Genomic DNA, 13,613 nt, shown 5'->3' with positions numbered 1-13,613 from the left:
TTGGCTATCCTGGAACTCACTCTGTAGACCAGGCTGGCCTCGAACTCAGAGCTCCACCTCCCTCTGTCTCCCAAGTGCTGGGATTAAAGGTGTGTGCCACCACTGCGTGGCTATTTGCTCATTTTTAAAGTTGGGTTATTTATCCGTTTCCTTATATATTTTGCATAGTACATCTTCATCACATGTATCATGTGCAAATATGTTTCCCATTCTGGGCAGGACCACCTTTTCAAAAAGTATTATTTTATTTTATGTGCATGAGTATTTTACCTACCTGTGTGTCGGTGTACCACGCGCATGCCTTGGGCTTGTGGAGGCCAGGAGAAGACATTCATTCCTCTGGAACTGGAGTGATGGGTGCTTGTGAGCCACCAAGTGGCTGCTGGGAATTGAGGTCCTCTGGAAAAGCAGCCAGTAAACACTCTTAACTGCTGAGCCATCACTCTAGCCAGAACCGCATTTTTGATACTGCCCTTAGAAGCACTAAAGTCTTTAATGTTAGTAAAACTATTTTTTCTTTGGTAGCTTGTATATCTGATGGCATAGAAATTTTGATACCCAAACATACTGGCCTGTTATTCCCCGTCCCCTTTCTGAGACCCTGCCCTCTCAAGCCCTTGTTTCTCGTGCAAAATTCAAAGAAGAGGGGATTTCCCTACTGTGTTGACTTAGGCAGACCAGGCTCTGTTTGGTGGCTGTAAGACACATGTTTCTGTCTGGAGATCGATACATTTCACAACAACAACAACCAAAAGAAGTATTTAAATTAAACGTGTCATCATTATGTCTTTTGCCATATGTCAACAATTGGAGCATGGGCATTGGTGAACGAAAACTCTAGGCATAGCTTGAGACTCTGTCATTGGTTGAAGAAATCATAGATCGTCTCCAAAGAGAGTTCAGAAACACCAGCAGTGAGTGACTTATGAGCTCCTGCAGCTGCTCGGTTTAGCAGACTCTAATCAAGGGCACCTGCCTCGCACCGCTAGAGAAAAGGCCACGGCAGGGATGGACTAACACAACCCTGAGGGAGCGCTGCATCACTGCGGAGACCTGAGCAGCTGGCTGAGGGAACGGAGCATCTCTTAGCCGTTCCTGCTCAGGTGCACACTGTCATCCCTTCGTCTTCTCTCATGAGGAACCCTCTGTGTTGTCTAGTTCTGGTACTAAGTAGTTTTCCCATAAAAGGCACATGAGCATCTGACATTAAGGGCATTTCCCTCTAACTTCTATTCTTTAGCTCTCTGCACTCTTATGTGCCCTTCGAAAAAAGAGAAAACAGAAGGAATCCAACCACAGAACACCGGGGGCTGCTACATCGTTTAATAACACCAGTCTGTCTCTTTGGAGCCTGAGACTTATTTGAAGTTATTGTAAGTCAGACCCAAAGGCCACACATAGATTGAATGCAGCTTCTTTTCATTATAGTAAATGTTGACGGAATGGCTTCAAGATGGCCGACTCAGAGCTAGGCACTAGCATGTAGGGCTGATGGAGGCTTTCACTGGATACACTCACCCAGCAGCCTTTGCACTGAAGCTGAGCACACCAGGCTCATTTTCCACCTCGGATCGAACAATTGCTCCCGGGGTCTGCACGCACCGTCAAGAAGGAACAAAGGCTAAAGACCACACAGAAGTGTAGAGCGCTTGAGTTGGCGCCTTAGCCGGTTTTGCTGGAAGGTATAAGGACAGAAAAGCATCAGCTCGCTTATGTTGGGATGTCCCTGCAGAGTCTCCTAGCAGTTCTCACCACAGTGCAGAGCCCCTTAAAAGTAGGAGATGCACCCCAGTTTCCCATTTTCAGCAGGCAGCAAAAGTTTGTCCAGGTGAAGTTAAGATTATGTATCATGCTTCCTTCAGAAGGTGCTAGAAGGTTTAGAGGGGGAAGCATTAATGGCTTTCACAGGCTTAGTGCTGCAGGCCTGGAGAACATCAGCAGCCCTGGGTGGGGAATAGTGGAGAGGCGCTGCAAAAAGCAGACGGTCTTTCCTCCCAGTCACGGGCCACGGCCGAGACCATGAGATTCTGTCCCAAGGAGTGAGCAGAACCCCCAGGGGCCTGCATGCCAGGATAAATGTGCAGCCTTGGGCTCCATGCCCTGCTGAGTACAGAATGACTAATGCTCTCATGGGACAACTCTCAAAAAAGAATGCAGTGGCTTCCAGAGCGTTGCCTTTCTGCAGAAGCTGAGCTGGGCAAAGTTGAACTTCAGGATGAGTTCCTGGGAATCATAGCCCATTCCTGCCCTGCTGGGAGTCGATGGTCTTTTCCTCCCCCATTCCCTGCCCCCCCCCCCCCCGCCATCAACACTTACCTACTTCAAGTCTCATTCTTTAAGAGGTTTTCACTTGTTTAGCAACCCCCAGTTCACACAAGGCCATCAGCACTTAGACTTAGTTGAGTGTTTGGTGCCTGTGCTCAGCACTGCATGCCATGTGAATTCTGGAATTCCCTCCTGCAGCACTGAGACTTTTTAAAAAATATCTGTAATTCTTTTTAATGACTTGGACTAGAATCTCTCTTGTTTCATGAAAAACACAGTTTAAAAATTCCATCCAGTCTGGTGAACTTTTGTTCCAACATTCCCAGTGTCTCCAAAGGTGACCAGAATGCAGTTGCTGGCAGAGATGGGGATGGAAAATCTTATGACCTAGCAGCAGGTGTGTGGCTGTAGGGACCCACAGGATAATCCCAAACTTTCCTCAGAACTGACCAAGGCTTCAGGGAGGGACATACCAAGTCTGTCAGAGGATATACCTCAGACTCAGCCCTGCTGAAAAAAAAAAATCAACATAACACTACTATTAGCTTAAAATATAGCAGGGGAGAAAAGATCTCCAGATAGATGCAATTGCCTCTCAATGTCCATGGGGGCTTGGTTTCAAAGACCCATGTGGATGTCCAAGCCAAAGGATGCTCGAGATATTTGCACATAACCTATGCACATCCTCCCATATTCTTAAAACCCCCTTTAGATTACTTACAATACTTAATACAATGCAAATGCTATAATAGTTGCTTAGGGAATAATCACACAAAGGCGTCTGTAGATGTCCAGTGCAGGAGTAGATGTTGGATATGCAAACATCTTACAGGTTTCACTGCATGATTTTATCTGCTTTGGTTGAATTTGTAGTTACAGACTCTATAGGCACAGAGGGGCCAGATATAAGATATATGGCCAAGCGATACTTTGAAAGATAAGTTTCTCCCCCTTTTTTCCCTGGAGGATCTCTTTTTCCATTCCCTCTATTCCCATGAGGCTCCCGCCTCACTGCCTCAGGGAAAGAATGTGGCAAGAGAAAATGGATCCAGCTGGGAGGTGGGTTTTGCTTTTGATTCCAGAAGTTGAGATATTTAGAGTACTCTAGAGTTGGGGTGTTGTGAAGGGGACTAAAACAAGATAACGTGTATCGTCTCCAGACTGGAGAGAGACATCACTATTTAGAATATAAACAGGATCTGGGAGGTTGCGAGTTTTAAGAACAAAAATGGTGGTGTCTGGCTTGGCAACACAGTCAGCGAGAAGGAAAGAAAAGCCTAGAGAGAAGTAGATGTGTGTTGGCCGGTAGGACTGGCAGCAGCCTGGCACCCATCCCACAAAGCGGGCAGGGCAGAAAGTTCTAGAAAGCTAGAAGGCAACAAAACAAGAACCTAGGAAAAGGATTGCACATCTCAGCAGCCACCAGCGTGGACCAGGACCCAGAGGTCTTCCTGATGTCATAGGCCTGTCCCCAACTCTCTTCACACATTCTCTTTGTATTGAGGAGACTTCTGGAACCCCAGAAAAATATGAAGCCCTTTTCCCACTAGCTGGGTGGGAGAAAAGCTCAAAGTCAGAAAGCAAAGGGAATTATAAAGTCCTGTTTTTCATAGGTCTGAATTTGAGCCCAGATTTCACTGTCCAGGAGTTGGCTATGGCACGAGGTGATGCTGCAGGTGGTCCTGGGGCTGGAGGAGGCTTGGCATCTGACTGTGGAGAGCCAGTCTGACGTCTCCTGCATTGGCCAAACTACTGCCACAGAGAAGAACGTAGAGACTTAGTCATGTCTCTGCCTAAGCAAAAGCTGTGCGTGTATGTATGCCAGCAAAGCAACGTGTTGCTCCAGATCAAAGAGATGCACGCGGCTCACTGCTAATCTTGCCATTGCGTTGGGCAAGCATGAGTCACCTTACAGTTGCCATGGCTTACAGCAGCTTCTTAGGCACCTCCATCTGTGTTTGTTGGTGGGATGGGCCCTATGGTGAGACTTGCTAAGATGCAGTGCTTACTTAACCAATGAGCTGAGGGAGATTTGGAACTTTTCCTAAAAGGTAAAATTGACTCATCTTGAGTACTAGGAGGGGTTACTCATGGGAGTCACCTAAAGGAGAAAGTTTATTTTGGCAGCGGATACAAGGTCTCTTTCTTATTTCTCATCTGGTTCTTAATCTTCATGCCTTGCAAGTAAGCTTGTTTCAGCCCGATTGGATGATTCAGGGTTTCCCTAGGAACGTAACTCATGCCAGTGTTCTCTGCCACCCATTTGCTTAAAAAGAAAAGGAAAAAAAAATCTGGATTTGTCTTTTGGAGAAGTTTGAAGTTTACAGGGAAAAAATAGCTGGGCAAAAACTTACATCATCTTACATTAGTGGGGTACAGTTAATAAAACCTGATGATCCAAATTGGGTGGGTTACTCTTTGTTTTTTTTTTCTTTTTATGGTTTTCTGAGACAGGGTTTCTCCGTGTAGCCTTGGCTTTCCTGGACTCACTTTGTAGACCAGGCTGGCTTCAAACTCACAGCGATCCACCTGCCTCTGCCTCCCGAGTGCTGGGATTAAAGACGTGTGCCACCACCACCCGGCCAAGGGCTATTCTTAACTAAAGTTCATAGTTCATGCTGGGTTAACTCTTGTTGCTGGTCATTTTGTGAGCTTGGTCGGCTGTGCAGTGGCAAGTGTCTATCAGAACCGTGGAGTATGGTCATCCTCCTGAGAGTCTTCTATGCTCCCCTAGTCATCCCTTCTCCCCTCACCCCTCCAGCCCCAGAAACATCCAATATGGTTTTATTAATCACACCACTCCAGAGATTATGAAAGTCCAGTGAATACAAACATAACTTATCATTTTCATCTATTTAGTGATACTGGGGAGCCAGGCTCTACCCCTGAGCCACACCCCAGTCTTTCATCGTCCCACTTTCAGTCATGCTCCAGTCTTTATGAGCAGCCAAGGGTCTGCATTTCCACAGCCGTGCTTGCTACTTCACCTTCTAGTGGCTTTCAATCATCGTCTCGTCTGAGCCCTATTTCCAGGTTCGAGCACAGTCTGCACATGCGCTCTCCCACCGTTTGTAACGACGAATCCTGACAGAACGGAACTGACCTAGCTCTTCAACAGACGCAACAAACACTAAAACACAGCTTGGTCCACCTTCTCAAAGAGGTATATTCTATTAAATGAACAAGATTTTGGCCATTTCTTGTGCTTCAGTTCTCGTGTGTGTGTGTGTGTGTGTGTGTGTGTGTGTGTGTGTGTGTGTGTGTGTGTGTTAAGCACATTTAAACCTTTCTCACAGGGCTATGTCCTGAGTCACGGGCATGGTATTAGTTTCGCCTTGCACAGAACATTTTATTACATCAGGATTGTTTTGTTTTTTTTTAACTCTGGAATTCTTTTTCATTCACAGTTCCATTTTTCTTCAAAAGTTTTGTCAACATCATCACTTGGATGTTATTTTTCTAGGGTCTATATGATTTTTCCAAATGAGTAAAAGTAATAAAATGACAAAGTGGTGAACACCGAACTAAGACAATTTCAGGCATTTTCAGATCTCAGACTCCCAACCTGGAGCATAAAGAGTGTCACAGTTTGCAAGCTAAAGGGCCTCTTGGGCACCAGCAGGAAAAAGTAGGAGCTTGGACTACCAGACGATGGTTTTACGCCACACTACTTTAAATGAGCAAGTCATATTTGCTTAGAATATGTTTACACAGCAGATGGAAGCCCCCGAACAGACCCACTGAACTGCACACACCTTAAAACTGTGAGGATAGGGCTGGAGAGATGGCTCAGAAGTTGAGCACTGACTGCCCTTCCAGAGGTCCTGAGTTCAATTCCCAGCAACCACATGGTGGCTCACACCCATCTATAATGTGATCTAATGTCTTCTTCTGGCCTGCAGGCGTACATGCAGACAGAGCACTGTATTCATAATAATAAATAAATAAAAATATTTTTTAAAAAACTGCAATGATGTTTTGTTCCTTTACGCTACAATTTGTGTTATCTTATAATAATGATTTTTTAAAAATCTCCTTTGGAGTGTAAGCTTGAAGTTTCCTTCCCCCCCCCCCCCCGACCCCTGAGGAGAGGCCCACTGAGTTGGGCAACAGCAATCAACTGAAGGGGGCTTCCTCTGAGCCTTGCAAGAATCAGCCTGATTCTCAGGTTCCCACTTCCTTGTCTGGGAGGTTTGTCTTTGTCTAGATGGTTGGCAATGCCGAGGCCCTGGCCAGCCACTCCCCATATACAGCCAGCCAAGAGTGGAAAGCTGGAGATGCTGCCAAAGCCCAGCCATCCTGTCTGAGCTGCGAACATTGATCACATCCGCTAGGACTGTGAACAATTTCCCTCATTAGACTCCTGCGGCAGCCACTTCCTAGATACCAAGGCTATGAGACTGGCCCTGTTGGTTTTACAAGTGAGTTATAGCAGTTCCTTGCATAGTTTAGAGGTTGTCGCCTTACATGGCTTGCAAATACAGTCAGTTCCCATTATCCCAGATCCCGTAGCCATTCAACCAACCACAAACGGAAAATATTTTCGAGGAAAAATAAAAGTGTCTTTCCTGAAGATGTGCGGGTTTCATGATTCCCTAAGTGACATAGAGGAAAGCCATTCATACAGTGTTCACGCTGTGCATGATCTAGTAATAATTTAAAGTTTTTGAGAGTTGCACAGAACACATGCAAACACCACACACTTTATTTAAGGAACTTCAGCATCTGTGGGTTTTGGTACCCACAGGGTGGGTGGGGGAAGTCTAGAACCACTACTTAAGAACAGTGTCTCCCATTAGCAGATTTCTTTTTTTAACCTTGTTGATTGTCTCCTTTTTGTGCAAACGGTTTATGTTTAATGTAGTTTTTTTGGTTTGTTCTCTGGTTTTGTTGCCTGTGGTTTTGATATCATAGAGCCGAGATACAGAAACAACCTCACTGTACATCAGAAAGTTATTACTAAGTTAAAATGAGGTCATTAATATGGACCCTAATTGAAACTGACTGATGTCCATGGAGAAAAAATAAAAGTAAAGACTCAGGTGAGCTCAAATGGTGGATCACACGAACACACAGACACCCAGAAGACCAGCTACAGCAGCGCCTGGACCCAAGAACTTGCAGCCTTAAGAGCTGTGAGCCACATAGGGCTGCTGGTGACACCTCCACCCACATCCATGGTGCAGTGACAGCCTGGTGCACTAAGTCATCATCTGTGCATCATCCTGAGGGATCGCCTTTGATGTCCTTACTCTCAAGCCTCAGCCTAGGTCTGTGTGGCCAGCACCTCTGGGAGCAGAGAGCGCCGAATCTGTGTTAACAGTTTCTTTCCAGAGTTTGGACAGAGCTGACTCAAGGCACAGCTTCTCAGTTGGCCATGGGCTGGGGTCACTCGTGAAAATAAGTGTCCCCTAGGTCCACCTTGATGTTCTGACTGGCTAAGCATCACAAGCTGGAAGGTTGCAAGAGTGAGTCCAGCTTCAGCGTTATTTGAAAGGTCTCCCGCTGCCTTCAAGGTGCAGCCAGGGTTGAGATCCATGCCTAATCTAGAGTTCGCTGATGTGGGGCTGAAACTTCAGAAAGGCTGACTCATCACAGGAAGTGTGGGGGAAACTGAGGCAGGATGTTACCTCCCAAACTAAGTGAATTTTTTGATAGTATGCATTGAAGAATAACCCTTATTTATTCTCCAGAAATAACAGAACATTCCTTCATGTCTAGTTCCCTTCTGTGACAGGAGACACCCACATACCAAGGGCTTGGACACATCTGAGTGACTCAGAAAACCTGACCCACCACACTAAGTAAGAGTCACAGGCTCAGGGGTAGAGAAATGGCTCCATGGCTAAGAGCATTTGCTGTTCTTGCAGAGGACAGAAGTTCTGTCCCCAACGTTCATATCAGGCACCTTGCACCCCCTATACACCCAGCTCCAGGGATTCTGATCCCCACTTCTAGTCTCCAGATAACTGCGTGCACGAGTCATATCTTAGTCAGTGTTCTACTGCAGCGAGGAGACACCGTGGCCACAGCAACTCTTAGAAAGGAGAGCATTTAACTGGGGGCTTGCTTACAGTTTCAGACGCTTCGTCCTTTCTCATCAGGGCAGGGAACATGGTGCTGGAGAAAGAGCTACATCCTGACCTGCAGGTAGAGAGAGAGAGACTGGGTCTGGCATGGGCTTTTGAAATCTCAAAGCTCACCCCCCAGGGACACACCTACTCCAACAAGGCCACACCTCCTAATCCTTCTCAAGTAGTGCCACTCCCTGATGAACCTGTTCTTATTCAATCCACGGCAGGTCTATACACATACAGAGTACATCACATCAGTAAAAGTAATAAGAACAAATTTTAAACTTTTTTAAAAATTAATTTATTAATGCATTTTACATCCCTCCTTTCCTCCTTCCCTCCTTTCCTTCCAGCCCCATCTTCCTCCCTCCCCCTCCCCCTCCCCCTCCCCCTCCCTATTCCCTCAGAAAAGGGGAGTCCTTAAACATTTTTTAGATGTGTTTATTTTTATTTTATGTGTATGGGTATTTTGTCTGAGAGTTTATATAAGTGTGAAAACCCAGGTACAAGGTGCCTAGGGTGTGCATAAACTCCTCAAAAATAGGAATTTATTTAAGTGTGTAAACCCAGGTACTAATGCCTAGGGTATACATAAGTTTATTTAAGGCTTAATGCCTAGGGTATACATAAGGTTATTTAAGGCTTAATGCCATTTCTTTTGCTCAAGGCAACCGCCTTGTCTCTAAAACAAGATGCATTTCCTTGGGAGACAGGTAAGCAGCTTAACCTATTCATTGGGTGCCACAGAGCCTAGAAAAAGACATTTAGAATTATACAATCTTGTTTTGTTTTCAGTTAAATAATGATTGTATGTTCTTTGGTGATGGTACTATTATACTTTCTTTTTGAAAGAGGTCAAAATAAAACAGACCTGGATGAAAAGGAGACTACTGACTTAAGTCAGTTTATACGTACATGAATTCAAACTACAGTACTAGCCTCGATTGTATAACGCTTGTGCATCCTGCACACCTCAGGTATTTATAGTTTTGGAATTGTATAATGCTTGTGAGAAATTATATATTTTCAGAAGTAAAGTACCAGACACTGATGCTGGATCAGACCCGACAGGATTCATCCTTTAGCATGCTGATATGCTGACATCCTGCATTCCTCATGTTTCATTCACAACTGCTTCAGTTGCTGTTGCCTTCAGAACAGAACATCTCCCAAGACAGCTTTGGAGAAAGCTCCTCATTCCAATTGGGCCAATATATCAGACTGCCCCCACACAGGACTTTTATTAAGCCTGAATTTTTCAACAGTTAGAGGCTGGACCACAAATGCTATCTGTAGCTTGTTTAACCATTTTCCTAGTTTTATTTGGGCCCCTGTATAGGTATTATTTGTCCCAAATCAGCCTGAAGAAGCTTTAAAAAGAGAATGCCATCCTATTTCCCTTAAAAGGGGGTTGAGTAACCTTTTGGGCTATGGAGGCTTATCTTCATTGAGAATTGATTGTGTTATCATTGGCTTTGTTCAGAGAAAGAACGAGGCTGAACTCAGGGATTTTTCTCTGAAAATATAAAAATATATAGGAATGATAGGACAAAAGGTAGATTATTGAATTTACTCTTCAACTTAAGGCCTTAATTATTACTCACAAGCTAGTTTTAATTCATTGGTATAGAATATTAGATACTGATGTAAAATAGGTTTATTTTTAATTCATTGTATTATTCAATTTTATCACAAGTCTATACATCTTGTTTAATAGATAAGGTAAAATATTTAGATTAAGTCTTCAAAAACCTCAGAGACCTACAGAATATGACATTTAAAGGAATTTTATTTGGTTTGAGGATTCTTTGAAAATGAGACAGGTTGACTCCTGGCAACACCCAGCCTGCCTCAAAGAAGGTAATGAGCATCGAGGAACCTATATATGGAGATGGCTTCAGATGTGGCAAACAGGCCCTTGGCCAAAAAATGTCCTTATTGTCTGCCACAGACGGAATTCTGCCTGAAATGTGCAAACTTGGATGCAGGTGGAGTTGACGACCTAACTCTGCCAAGACAGGGTAAGCAAGTCCTCAATAGTCCCTGCTTCACAAACATGTCTGTCAGATAAAGTGGGCCAGAAGGCTGAAGATGATGCTCCAACATGTTAAAGAATTTCAAGTGACTATTCAGGTAGCAAAGTGTCTCTGTCTTTTTTTTTTTTCTTCTTCATGTTGGAAGCTGCTAACCTGCGCTCCTATTTACTCAGCTAATTAATTTTATTCCTTCTCAAGCCTCTGATGGGGTTGAAAACAACAAAACATTATGAGTATAATATAAATAAAACAATTGTCTTGTGGTTCTTGTGTGTGTGTGTGTGTATATATATATATATATATGTATATGTATATAATATATATTGTATATTAGTGTAATGATAAAAGTGTATAGGTAAAGGGTTTGTTTTTATTAGACTAAAAGGGGGAATTGTGGAGGAATGCTGAGTGAATATATCAACCGTCAATAAAGCACTGTTTAGCCAATCAGCTGGGCAGAAGGACAGGAAGTGGAAGGCGGGACTTCTTGGAGGGGAGGAGAAAGTTTGAGGGTTGGGGAAGGGAGGAGGGTTTGACGGTTGGAGGAGGACGGTGGGGACTTGATGAGGACCAGCCCAGGGGTCATAGTGGCAAGTGCTTGGAATATATTTATCTTATAAGGTTTAGAGTAGTTTGTTTAGTTTACAAGTAGATTAGAATCAGTTCAGACTCTGCCCAGCAAAGTGCTGGCAGCTTTAAAGTATGTTTCAGTCTCCCTGTGTCAGTGATTTGCTTTGTAGGCCGAACAGATACAAATTACTGTAACAGGTTGTGAGCTGGCATGGGAACTGAGGGTAAGTGAACAAGGCCCTCTGAAGGATCAACAAGTGGTCTTAACTGCTTAGCCAACTCTCCAGCCCCAATAAAAATAAATCTTAAGGAACTAAGAGTCAGAGGCTGTGCATCTGGTGCCGCTGTCCTTCGTCTGTCTTGCCTGGAAGTGGGCATGGCCCAGGCTCCTCCAGGACGGCTTGAGGATTTATGGTGCTGTTTTTCCTAATGGCTTAGGAAGGCTTGTATTCTAAGCTTTTAGACTTTCCATCACCCTGATGAGGTGTAAATGCTTTTAACATATAAAAAGGCGTCTTTTCCTGAATGCGTTTACACTCTTAAAAGAGATAAATCCTTAGGTCATGGGAAAGTAATTCTGGAGGTGGTGTTTAAGATATCAGCAAACTGGTAAGAGAGATGGAAGTTCAGGAGGACCATAGCAATACAAATGGAAGCAACCAATGGGGGTTTACCTCGCACAAACATTGGGCGCAGAGCACCTCATTTCTTGTCTCGCTTTATCTTTGCAGTAAAGCTGAAAGTCAACGGAGAGGGGGAGAGCTCAAAACACCTCCACCCACACAGCTTACTGTCTCTGTGAGTGTGGTTTCCACTTCTGCCCTCAGGGATATGACTCCGGGAAGCCTGCCCACAAAGATGAAAATGTCAATAACCTTTGTTACTGTCCTAAAATATCTTGGTAGCCTTGTCGGCTCTCCCGGGCTCCTTGGCAGTTACTGCTTTGCAGCATTTGTCACCCTTCTGTCTAGTCTTAATCAGGCATGCCTCCTGAAGGGTCTACCTTAGGTTAGACCCCTCAAGTATCAACTATAACATACTGTTTTTCCCCCCACCCCCCACCCCAGATGCTACAAAAGCCAAGCTGTTGTATTTTGAGATTAACTTTTTCTGGAAATGTCTTGCCTTCAGAAACATGTACTTTTGCCTAGCCTTGTGACATTGATAATTTACCTTGAGAACATTTAAGACTACTCAATCTGTTTTCCTACTGGGACTCAGCCTCTTTAATAGCTTGTGTTATTATTAGTCAGTTGGGGTCAGTAAATCAATTTTTTCCCTGTAAAACTCTGCTAAGAGTTCTGCAAAACAGTATCCCTTTCTGAGCATGGCAGTGTATATCTTTAGTCCCAGTACTCAGGAGGCAGAAAAAAAGATCTCTAAATTCAAGGCCAGCCTTGTCTGGCCTGGTGAATTCCAGGCCAGATAGAGCTACATAGAGAGAGACCCAGTGTCCCAAATAACAAAACAAAACAGCAAAAAGTATCTGTTCTGGTTTGAATGAAAATGGCCCCCATAGACCCATAGGGCAGGGCATTATTGGAGTTGTGACCTTGTTGAAGTAGATGTGGCCTTGGTGGAGGAAGTATGCCACCAGGGGTGGGCTTTGAGGTTTCAGAAGCTCAAGCAAGGCACATTGTCACTCTCCCTGTTGCCTGCTAGAGTCAGATGTAGAACTCTCAGCTCCCTCTCCAGCACCGTGTCTGGCTGCACTCCGCCATGCTTCCTGCCGTGACGATAACAGACGACACTTTTGAACCTGTAAGCCAGCCCTGATGAAACGTTTTCCTTCATAAGAGCTGCTGTGGCCACGGTGCCTCTTCACAGCAATAGAGCCCTGACTAAGACAGTATCCTGTATTCTTTTCCCACATTATGTTTTCAGTGCTGTTAAATACAGAGCAAAGCCCTTTGTTTGGGACAGACAACACTGACACCAAGCACACATCAGCAGACAGACCACAGGAAACAGACAACAGGCCAGACAAAAGACACAGCGGAAGAAGTGGAGAACTCAAATTTGAGCTCACCCTTGGTCGAAACTACTCCAAGAGGGGAAAAATCTCTGTGCTCTTTCATTGGCTTTGGTGCACTGTGCCCCAGCAAACTCTTGGCTCAGCCTTGCTTCATTCCAAGGCTACGTCATAGTCTCCGGGAGCTAGAATTTAACAGCGGTACTATTCCTGCTGCCGTTTTATTCATGATAAAATGAGGACCCAGGGAGGTTAAAGACACAGCGCCCATAATGTACAGTTGTAGCCACACATCTGTTCTGCTTCCCTCTAACACTTGAAGTTTCACCATACAGCTGTTTACATCTTAATCTACAAATAGCCAATCGTGCGGTAATGATCCCGGAGAAGCCTGGCATCCGCCATGTTTTAAGTCTACTGAAGCCAGGAAAAGTGGCACTTTTCAAACTCTTCAGGACCCAAGAAGGGCCTGCAAGTTTAGACGTCGCAGTTCATTCCACGAAGTGGTGGACTGACGGCCACTGTGCTCCCAGCATATGGGTGTGGCCCACTAACCCTGATGGCCGATGCTTCCTGATCTCCATCCCCTGCAGCCACTCTTCCTCATCCCACCCTATCTTGCAATCCCACTCAGGATGCTCATCATCCTGGAAGTCCCAGCAGGACACACCTTGGCCATAGGTAGGAACCAGACAA

The 13,613-nt window shown here is 44.8% G+C and overlaps 1 long non-coding RNA gene across 1 annotated transcript; it reads right to left on the bottom strand.

The window, feature by feature from the left end:
• Nucleotides 1–274: 274 nt before the first annotated feature.
• LOC311584692 lies at nucleotides 275–2,397 on the bottom strand. Its single transcript, XR_014774964.1, has 3 exons — nucleotides 2,317–2,397; nucleotides 1,519–1,675; nucleotides 275–399 (listed from the first exon to the last, which is right to left on the bottom strand). It is a non-coding gene; the product is annotated as an uncharacterized lncRNA (long non-coding RNA).
• Nucleotides 2,398–13,613: the final 11,216 nt, after the last annotated feature.

Source organism: Acomys minous (assembly GCF_964271855.1).
Source record: "Acomys minous genome assembly, chromosome: 15".
Classification (NCBI taxonomy): domain Eukaryota; kingdom Metazoa; phylum Chordata; class Mammalia; order Rodentia; family Muridae; genus Acomys; species Acomys minous.
This window is presented reverse-complemented; position numbering and strand designations above follow the sequence as displayed.